The sequence below is a fragment of the Hibiscus syriacus genome, unplaced genomic scaffold (assembly GCF_006381635.1).
Source record: "Hibiscus syriacus cultivar Baekdansim isolate YM2019G1 unplaced genomic scaffold, ASM638163v2 tig00112678_pilon, whole genome shotgun sequence".
Classification (NCBI taxonomy): Eukaryota; Viridiplantae; Streptophyta; class Magnoliopsida; order Malvales; family Malvaceae; genus Hibiscus; species Hibiscus syriacus.
Window position 1 is genome coordinate 557,881 of NW_024063382.1, and position 9,625 is coordinate 567,505.

At 33.1% G+C, this 9,625-nt stretch overlaps 1 pseudogene; it reads left to right on the top strand.

Annotated features, from left to right (window-relative positions):
* The first annotated feature begins 1,364 nt into the window (after positions 1 to 1,364).
* On the top strand, positions 1,365 to 1,969 carry LOC120182520 (annotated as a pseudogene).
* The last annotated feature ends 7,656 nt before the right edge of the window (positions 1,970 to 9,625 follow it).

Below are 9,625 nucleotides of genomic sequence, written 5' to 3' on the forward strand. Positions count from 1 at the left end.
GATGATGTGACTGACAACTTTCGACTTAGACTCCTCACAAAAAATGACATCATTTTGATTCGGTTGTTAATAATTTAATGGTCTAATGGTATAATTGAAACGAAAATTAAAATTCAGTGCTATAGTAGACAAAATTAAAAATACAGTGGTATAAACAATATAGCTGTTAAAGTTCGGTAGTATCTAATGTAGTTTACCCTTAGTATTTTATCCTTTGTATCGCTTTGATATTTTTAATGTAACACGTCATTTTCAAGAAGTCGAATTTGATAATTAAGTTGATGTTTTTCTTTTATTATTATTGTTTAACTAACCAAATCCATTTTCAAGAAGTCGAATTTGATAATTAAGTTGATGTTTTTCTTTTATTATTATTGTTTAACTGACCAAATCAAGATACTTTAAGCCGTAACTCTAATTATAAAGCTTATATGAAATAATCTTTTTAAAGGAAAGGTAATATAAAATCATTTTCTAGAGGAATATGATACACATATCTTCTAAATAAGATAAACAATTTTTTTTTCTATTCAAATTCTCAATTTCATCCCTAAACTTTTGAACATTCAAATCTCATCTCTAAACTATGACTCTCTTTCTAAATTTGTCCCAAACTTTTGAATCTTCCAATTTCATCACAAATTCATTCAAATATGTAATTAGTTTCATCCATAGTTCAACCTAAATTTTGTTTTTTAACATATAATAATATAACTTGTCCTAACGATTTTATTAACAAGGGATGTGATTAGTATATATGCATAGCTTGAGATAAAATTGGAATGTTCAAAAAGTTTGGGGACTAATTTAGAATGAAGGTCATAGTTTAGGGGTGAAATTGAAATATTTAGAAGTCCGACGACTAATTTAGAATAAAGTCATAATTTAGGGATGAAATTAAAATATTTATAAATTTAAGAACTAATTTAAAATGAGGATAATAATTTAGGGACATACGAATGCAATTAACTCAACTAATTAAGGGAATATATGAATAAAATAAGCTTAAAAAATAGCTAATTACATATGCTAACAGCAATTCAATTCAAATGAAACAACATAAAACCAAAATCATCAGGTGATTAAATTGTATGAGTTTATTTTTTTTTACCTTCTGATTTCTAGGTTTCGTCTTGACTAATTCGGATTTTGTGGATGAGTCTTCTAACAGAGATTTTTTACATATATAAGGACTCGAACTCAAGATATTACTAAAACAATATCAACATGCTTATCACTTCAACCAACATAGTTGGTGTAGGAGGTTTCTTTTGTCTCTATAAATTAAGATCCCTCTCTTTCCTAATAGCTGTCCGTGGCACTCTCTCTCCAAGCTTTTTCTGCTGAAATCAAGGAAAAACAAAATGAAAAATATTAGTTCATGCTTTTCAATATCATCTATCTTATCTTTGCCATGGTTACATCTCCCCATGTTCAGCAGCAAGAAACTCCTCAGCTCTGAAACTGATACAACCTTCATCAAATCATGGTGTGATTCCACAACCTACCCTGACTTATGTTTCTCCACTTTTTCAAGTTACGCCGCTGAAATCCAAGGCAGTCCCAAATGTTAGCCACCAAGCCCCTCTTCGTCACTCTTAACACCACACGTTCAGCTTCCAAGACGCTTTACAAGTTCTGCAAAAGCAAGGGACTGAAGCCAAGAGAGGTTGCGGCTCTCCAGGATTGTGTGGAGGAAATAAGTGATTCAATCGATGAAATCAAAAGGTCTGTTGCTGAAATGGATGAGAGTGGAGGCAAAAGCTTTGCTTTCCGAATAAGTGATATACAAACATGGGTGAGTGCTGCTTTGACCGACGATGATACCTGCATGGATGGCTTCTCTGAGAATGCCATTGATGGAGTTGTCAAAGATAAGCTGAGGACTGCTATTAAAAAAGTTGCACACTTGACGAGCATTTCTTTGGCTATTGTCAATCGCTATGCTGGCGCCAATAAATAAACTTTCACTTGAAAGTTGAAACCATTTTTATCAGATTTGTATTTGTATTTCTTGTGAATTATTTTGCTTTTTCCCCCTATGTCGAAATGGTTGCTATATGTATGGAAAGGCTGTCAAGATATAATATATTGTAACTACAATCTTCGATCAATGTTAGGGTAAATTACAAATTTGGTAACTGAATTTTACTCGCTCTCTTATTTTACGAACTATACTTTAGATATTTTCAATTTCCTAACTGAACATAATACATTGGGTTTTTTTGTCACTAACGGTGTTATAAAGGAGCTGTTATATAGATGTAAAATGACATCGTTGAAAATTTTATTTTTTCTAAAAGACGTAATTTTAACGTCGTTAATTATTTAATGGCAAAGTGACAGAAAAAACCTAACATATTAAGTTCAGTGAGAAAATTAAATTTTTTTAAAGTTTATTAAGCAAAATAAGGAGAGTAAAATTCAGTGATGGAATTTATAACTTACCCATTTTTCTATGTCGAAATGGTTGCAATATGTATTGGAAGGCTGTCAACATGCAATATATGCAACTACAGTCTTCAATCAATGTTATTCTATGTTTGTTCAAACAACAAATACCCAATGACAAATGTGACAACTTAAGATTATGCGGTTATTCTAACGGGTTTTCAGGAAATTTTATCATTTACAACAAATTAGCGTGCTACTTTCTCCCGTGATTTGCTGTCATTGTCAACACATGGGAATAGGATTGCAAATGAGACTAGTCAGATCATGAGCTATTCGACATCGATTCGGTCAAAGCTTAATAAATACTCTACTCGAATTGACTCGACTCATGCTCAATTTAAGTTCTTAACTAGCCGAAACGAACTATTTCATACTAAACTCGAAAAAATAATATATTAACATTTAAAAAAAATTAAATTATCAATAATATTAATATTTATGTGTTGAAATTTTTATAAAAAAGTAGAGTATAAATGTACTAAATATTCAGTTCGAGTACGAGTTTGAGCTTTAACAGGATAAGTTTAAGAATTTTTTTATTTCGAGCTATTTTTTAGCTTTTCTGAGCTTCAATTCATTGTTTCGAGTTCGAGTTCGAGTCGAGCTTGAAAATTTTAGGCTCACGAGTTTTTGAGCTGAATCGAACTTCTATTTTAGAGTTTTCAAGTTGAGTCGAGCTCAAAAATACTCGAGCTCGACTCGATTTGTTTATAGCCCTACATGGGAAGATAAAGGGAGTGTTGTTCTTCATAGAGGTCATCCTAGGTCCAAACAGCTGCTACAAATATTTTTATGTTGTCGATGATTAAAAAAATTCTAAACATCTATTATTTTGTAAACACGTCGTACTATTAAAAAAATCTTAATTCTCACATTGTCAGCTGAGCCATTGAACTCATTTCGACGCAAGGCCTTGATGCTTTAAATATATCAACGTCGATTTCATATGTTTTGCCAGTTCCAGTTATTTAAAATTGTTAGAGTATGCCCAAAGACCAATCATATGATGATTGTAATAATATATTTACCGATTTTATTGAATAAAGACATTGCCACTATTATTTACAGTTATGTGTACGTGTTTAACATAAACTGAAAGATAATAAAGTCCATATAATAACATTATTAAAAGATCCATAGTTAAGTATTATTATGGGCATGTACAATAATAATATGCTTAAGACTAACATGGTATTGATTGATGACAAGGAGTTGTCATTGACATAGAGATGTCAGAATTGATACATGATTATATTGTTAGAGAACAATGTATTGGATTGACCCATCATGAGCATATGTCTTGGATTATTATATAACGGTCACAACATTGCTCATGGTGATGACTATTTGTATGATCATCAGACTTGAGATCAATGTCATCCCAACATATATTGTTGTATGTTTTGATACAGTTAAACATGCTCTGTAACTGGTTGCACTATAAAGACTGTTATTGAATATATTTCGATATATGTAGTGGGGTGTATATGGTTAAGATAGGATTTGTCCTTCCTACATAATAGGAAATATATCACAGGCCACTTCATTGAGTGAGACTAGAAATGCATGGCCATGCTCAAATAAGTTGATATCTGATATCATATTCGTTAATTATAGTCTACTACAGATATCAAGAAACAATAGATGGTCTATACAAGTGTGACTATTCTAAGACTTGTGCCTATTCTAGATATAAAGGACAAAAGGATGTAATACATAAAATAGTTAATCGCAAAGATGATATGTCGAATCATAATTTCTTGTAACTTAGGTGACAATGATATATTGCTAGATGTCACTCATTGTATTTAATATTAGAATTGTTCTAATAATTACTAATAACGTTACAAGAACCTACAGGGTCACACCCTAGGATTGAAATGAGCAACAATGTACAATTTGTTGTATGTTACTAAAATATATCTAGAGTTATGATATGTATATTTGATATACATATGATTTTAATTACCCGAATACAGTAAGTAAGCATTAAAAGAATGTAATTTAGATTACAACTCTTTTAGTTGGTATATATAATTCAGAATAATTAAATAAGTTTTTAAATAAACATTAAAGATTATACATGTTATAGTTTTATTGATTTCGGTAAATATGCTAATATCATTGTTCGAATCGATAACCGCAACGATTAATATGTTAATTTGTTAATATGTTTTTCAATCGATTTGTTGCTGCAAGGATTTTACGAAATCCATATGTTAATCGTTGACATGATGATCCATGAGAGTGCGATAGCAGATCGCATTTGGCAGTGGAACAAAGGTTGTTCCGATGCAGAAAACCTTCGGGCTTGAAAATCCCAAAAGCACGATTCTATTGATAAATGTTATCAAAACGTGGCTTTTTCTATAGAAACATAAGTACTATTTTTCAAAAAAATCCCACCGGCTATCGCCCTTTGACCCCTCATCAGCAGTACAAATTGAAGGCCCATATTAAATTGTTTTAACAAAGGTAAGAACGTGTATATATATGATATGTTTGTTTTTGCACGGTGTTTGACTTGCATGGTTATATCCCCTGTTCACTTTATAATGATTTAATTTAAAATACAGTCTGCGAGCTGTGCCTTTCTATATCTCTGTTGTATTTCCCTTCTCATCTTACTCCCTCGTAAGTAAATCGAGTTTCTTTTAAAATTGTAAACCTATGAAGATTCACAAGGAGCAAAAGAATGACGAGAAGATACTTAGAGAGCAGTCTTAGGCTTTAGGGTTCATGGTTCTCCCATTGGCTTGGGATGGGCCACCTTAGTCATTATTTTGGGCTATAACCATTGCATCTTATTTATTGCTATATTTGTTATGTATGCAATGCATCAAAATGATAAAATAAGAATGAATATTGATGAGATCAATAAGGGCCTAATTTTAAAACGAACAATGATGAGATAATTACGCAAATCCCTCTTTATAATCTAAGTTAACTTAACCGTCCAATATTTACGCTCGTTAAAGCTTCGATGGATATTGTGTGTGCTTTGCCAAAGCATTGGCACATAAATCTATCTTGGTTAAACGCGAAGAATAGGCAAGTGATATTCACCAGTTGAAATATTGGTAATAACTTAGCTAGGTTATTCTAATAGGATTAGAAACCTAGAGGTTAAATATTTGGATAAGTAATGAGATGACTTGAACAAAAGTTGTTCACCAAAACGAGGAGTTACATGAGATGTAACTAGTAAAGTGTTACTTACCTAAATAATCACTATCCTAAAAGAAAAGCCAAAGCTGATTTAGGAAATTGATGTATTATGGATCCTCACCCACTAGAAAATGTTCACTGAATTTTTTCGAAAATAAAACAAAGAGGGTTTTTAATTTTGAATAAAATAGTGGGAGTAATTTGTAAAGAAAGTCCTATTTACAAATTTTAATTCTGTAAATTTACTTACTTTAATATTTCCATTGTTGTAGATTAAATGGCAAACAACACTTTATCACTGCAATCACTCCTTCAGAAGGATAAAATTATGGATGATATGTTAGATGTTGGATGTCTAATGCTAGCCACCATGACTCCTAAGCTTCAGAAGCAACATGAGGACATGGTTGCATATGAGATGATTCAAAATCTTAAAGAAATGTATGAAGGGAAAACACGTCAAGAGAGATATGAGACCTTTAAAGCTCTATTTCAATGCAAAATGGAATAGGGAACTTTTGTAGGAGCTCATGTCATCAAGATGATGGGCTACATCCAAACATTGGAAAAACTGGGATTTCCTCTCAAAGATGAATTGGCTACCGATGTTATCCTGCAATCGTTGTCAGATAGCTTTACCCAATTTGTCCTTAATTTCAACATGAATGAAATTAAAAAGACTTTTCCACAGATACTTGGCATGTTATGAACTGTTGAAAGTAACATCAAAAAGATTGGACCTAAGCCCATTCTGATGGTTAACAAGGACAAAGGAAAGGGAAAGAAAAAGGTAGTGGTAAAGTCTAAGGGCAATGGTAAGACCAAACCAAAAGGGAAACATGTATTGAAACCCAAAGGAGGAGTTAGCATGGAAGGAAAATGTTTCCATTGCAATAAAACCGAACACTAGAAGAGAAACTACCCTATTTTCCTTGAAGAGGTCAAGAAGGTAAAAGCAAATAGAATGTTTTTTTTCAGGTATTTATGTTATTGATGTTAATTTGTCAACATCTACTTCTTGGGTATTAGATACCAATTGTGGTTCTCATATTTGTACTTCTATACAGGGACTGCAAAAGAGAAGAAATCTAGCTAAAGGAGGCGTGGACATATGAGTGGGAAATGGAGCAAGATTTGTTGCATTAGCTATAGGGACATATGTTTTATGTACCACCCCAATTTAGGGGCTAAAATTAAGAAATTATAAAGTGGTGGATTTAATTTGGTATTTTGAAAGAAATTGGGGATTAAATTGTAAAATTTCAAAGTTGACAGACCGTTTTAAGAAGTACAGGAAGTTCAGTGACTAAACTCTTGGTTTACCCATTTTTTATATAGGATGAATTATAAAACCCCATGTACGCAGGTTTTTGCAGAATATTTTCCAGTTTGCTCTTCTCCAACAACCCTTCTTTCAACTCCGATCTACTCGTCGTCCGACCTCCGATCGACGAGCCGAAACCGCCATCGTGTTCGTTGTCGAGCGAGGAACAAAACCCCTCAAACCTTTCGTCATGAATCGTCGCCGTTCTTCGTTAATTTTAGTCGGAAGTATCGTCGGTAATAACTCAATTTAAATTGGTTTTTCGTTGATTCACGACGATCCGAGCATCCGTTTACGACACCTCCCGCACCATCGTGTTCCTTGCATCATTCCGAGTCCGCTGGTGTCATCCTTGGTCTCCGACGATGGCAACGCATGAGGAGGTGAAGCGGTCAAAGTTTCCAATTTGTTGAAATCGAGCTCTCCGTCGTTCAAAATTGTGAACCAAGCTTTGTAAGTATCTCAAAATCGCTCAAAATAATTTTTAGGAATTTTTCTGAGAATTTAGCACTGTTCACACGCCGTCACTGCGCGTAGGGAAGGAAAAAGTGACCGGTTTGTCCGGTCACAACCCGACCCTACCCGTTGAGCCGACCCCGATCCGTTGACCCGACCCGTTGAACGGCGTTGACCAAAACTTTGACAGGCTTTGACCGGGCATTAAACGACCTTTGACTTTGACCGAGTATACCTATCCTAACATTTTTCGACATTCCAAATCCGATTCTGCAGTCTGTTTTTTGATATTCGAACCCGAAGGCCTCAAAATTACCGATCAAACCTGTTGACTTTGATTTTGACCAAAAATTCCAAATTTTTGAAAAGTCATATTTTATGCTTTCGACGTCATGAATTCAAATCCGAAGTCCATTTCGCCAAATTCGAACCTAGTAAGCTATTTTTCACTGATTTATCACCCGATTCGATCCGTTTATTGCAATTAAGCTCCATTTCTGATATAATTTATGTTGATATGTATCTGAGGAATTATTGGAAGTTGAATTGAAGATCAAAGGCATTCGAATGGAATTTTATGGTCTATCAGTATTGCACGAAAATCGAGGTAATCTTTACTACATTTTTATGCTTTATGAAATATGTTGATATTGGTAAATACATGAATGAGATAATGTTGGTCACTTTTGTGGAGTTGATTAATTTATACACTCGATATGAATGTGGCAGAAATTTGGTATCTGTATACGGATCGAATGATTAATATAAGAGATTGAAGGGTTGCTAGAATTAAATTTCAAGTTCTGTGTTTGGTAGTAATGAAATTAACCTGGATTTGTATTTTATAATTTATTTCATCAAAGGTAATATGTTAAAGGTACTTGGATAGGAAATTATGAGAATAATCTAGTAGGGTAAAATTATGAAAATACCCTTATATTGTAAGATGACAAGAATTGTCCCTGGAAGTTGGTTAATAACTCTGAAAAGACATATTGATCCGGTAAAAATTATTGATGTGCATAAGAAATGCTAGTTTTGATTAGAAATGCGGATAATCGATTTTTAGTCTTATAAGGGTTTGTGAAGGATACTAGAAGTCTATTAAAGGAATCATTTCAAGATAAGAGAATGTTCGGGAAAGCAATTGATCATAGGATCTCTAAATTATAATTATTTTCGTTAAGAGGTAATACCGAAATTAACTGGTTAAGAAATTACGAAAATGCCCTTGAGAGATAAAATAGTCTGAATTGACCTTGAATGAGGAAGTACTTTGAGGATTTGTACTTAACTCGATTAAGTACGAATTTAATTGTTAAGATCCTGTCTTTGTACAGAAAAATTCATGATATTCCGTTTGTAAAATCTAAGAAGACACTTGACCCGAAAATATTCGAATAATGAGTAAATACTTGAAGAGTAATTTATCTGGGGTATTCTGCTGTCAGAATTGTTCGAAAGGACTAAAGTAGATGATAAGATTGAATTAAATAATAAGACCGGATGGAAGGAAAAGATTGAAATACCGTAGATTTGTAAAATCACCAAAATACCCCTATAATGAAAATTACCCAAGAATATCACCAAGCTCAGGAATGATTGGATATCCTCAAGCTCTGAAATGAATGGAATAAAACTGAATACCAAAATTACCAAAATAACATTATGGTCTAAACTAAGTAAATGTCTTGGATTAATTAAGGAATCCAAGTAAGCATAGGTATTGGACTACCTGTAAAGGTATTGGACAACAATTTAAGTGAGTATATCAACCCTAAAGCTATGTCAATACCTGAATGGCATAGATATTACTGGAACATGTGTTCGTCTTCTCAAGTTTGGCTCGATGATAAATTTTGGAAGTATTCAGCTCAGCTCTAGATCGTATTCAGTACTAAGAATTGGTCGTTTGTTCGACAAATCAACCACGAAGACCAAATTGAATGGAATGGAAGTATAACATGTATCTGAAATTCAAGAACGTTTGAATTACTCTAGAAAATCCTGAAGTAACTGGAATGGACATAACAGCTAAATGAAATAGGTAACCTCAATGACTGAGGATTTAGTAAGTGATTTGGATAAGTCTGGAAACTCTGATGAGTTTACATAGTGTACAATTACGATGGTTTATGATTAAAATAATCAAGTACGTCAGCATTACATGATATTGTGGAAGCGTGCAAATGAAATGAAGACATTGGAAGATCTATTCAGCGA